We start from the raw sequence: 2,113 nt of genomic DNA on the forward strand, positions 1-2,113 counted from the left end.
CTTAGAAATCATGGAGGGGTTTGAAATTTTCATCTTAGGTGCATGTCCACTGTGAGAGACATAATCTAAAAAGAAATTCCGGAAATCACAATGTATGATTTTTTAATAATTTATTTGTATGTTACTGCTGCAAATAAGTATTTCAACACCTGTGAAAATCAATGTTAATATTTGGTACAGTAGCCTTTGTAATTACAGAGGTCAAACATTTCCTGTAGTTTTTCACCAGGTTTGCACACACTGCAGCAGGGATTTTGGTCCGCTCCTCTATACAGATCTTCTCTAGATCTTTCAGGTTTGGAGTTTCAGCTCCCTCCAAAGATTTTCTACTGAGTTCAGGTCTGGAGACTGGCCAGGCCACTCCAGGACCTTGAAATGCTTCTTATGGAGCCCCTCCTTAGTTGCCCTGGCTGTGTGTTTGGGGTCATTGTCATGCTGGAAGACCCAGCCATGATCCATCTTCAATGCTCTTACTGAGAGAAGGAGGTTGTTTGCCAAAATCTTGCAATACATGACCCCATCCATCCTCCCTTCAATACAGTGCAGTCGTCCTGTCCCCTTTGCAGAAGAGCACCCCCAGAATATGATGTTTCCACCCCCATGCTTCACGGTTGGGATGGTTTTCTTGGGGTTGTTCTCATCCTCTAATAATGGTAAGTGGAGTTGATTCCAATAAGCTCTATTCTGGTCTCATCTGACCACATGACTTTCTCCCATGCCTCCTCTGGATCATCCACATGGTCACTGGTGAACTTCAAATGGGCCTGGACATGTGCTGGCTTGAGCAGGGGGACCTTGCTGCCCTGCAGGATTTTAAACCATGACAGCATCATGTGTTACTAATGTAATCTTTGTGACTGTGGTCCCAGCTCTCTTCAGGTCATTGTCCAGGTCCTCCTGTGTAGTTCTGAGCTTTCTCAGAATCATCCTTACCCCACAAAGTGAGATCTTGCATGGAATCCCAGACCGAGGGAGATTGACAGTCATCTTGTGTTTCTTCCACTTTCTAATAAATAATCATAACAGTTGTTGTCTTCTACCGAGCTGCTTGCCTGTTGTCCTGTAGTCCATCCCAGCCTTGTGCAGGTCTACAGTTTTGTCCCTGGTGTCCTTAGACAGCTCTTTGGTCTTGGCTATGGTGGACAGGTTGGAGTGTGATTGATTGAGTGTGTGAACAGGTGTTTTTTATACAGGTAACAATTTCAAACAGGTGCAATTAATACAGGTAAAGAGTGCAGAATAAGAGGGCTTCTTAAAGAAAAATTAACAGGTCTATGTGAGCCAGAATTCTTGCTGGTTGGTAGGGGTTCAAATACTTATGTGTAGCAGTAACATACAAATAAATTATTAAAAAAATCATACATTGTGATTTCCGGATTTTTTTTTTTTTTTTTTTTTTTTTTTTTTAGATTATGTCTCTCACAGTGGACATGCACCTAAGATGAAAATTTCAGACCCCTCCATGATTTCTAAGTGGGAGAACTTGCAAAAACGCAGGGTGTTCATATACTTATATTTCTCACTGTATTTGCACAAAAATAAATACATAAATAAATAAATAAAGTTTATCAGTTTGAACATTAAATATCTTCTCTTTGTGGTGTATTCAATTGAATATAGGATGAAGAGGATTTGCAAATCATTGTATTTTGGTTTATTTACATTTTACACAACGTTCCAACTTTAGTGGAATTGGGGTTGTATTTTTTTCTTTTTTAATTTGCACTCTGGACATACCTCTTTCATTCGATTAACTTTTTTTGTTAATTTTTCTTTTCTTCTCCAGACCTTTCAAGTCTGGACGTGGTTTACTCAAGTTATTTTCCCTGAAAGTCTTGCACCTTAGCTTTCGTTGTACTGGTTACAATGACAATAAAGAATCTGTATCTGGTCATTTCTGTGTGGAGTTTGCATGTTCTTCCAGTGGTGTACCCCACTGATCTGTATGTAAAAATATTTAAATATTTTTCAGTGGGGTACCCATTCTCTCGCCTTATGCCTGCTGGGATCGGCTCCCCCATAGTAACCCCTGAATGGAGTAAATCGAGCGATAAATCGAATCCTTTGAGGAGTTGCGCCAGAAGAAGGCAGTAGTGCAAATAACAAGCGTGTT

The sequence above is a fragment of the Thalassophryne amazonica genome, chromosome 2 (assembly GCF_902500255.1).
Source record: "Thalassophryne amazonica chromosome 2, fThaAma1.1, whole genome shotgun sequence".
NCBI lineage: Eukaryota > Metazoa > Chordata > Actinopteri > Batrachoidiformes > Batrachoididae > Thalassophryne > Thalassophryne amazonica.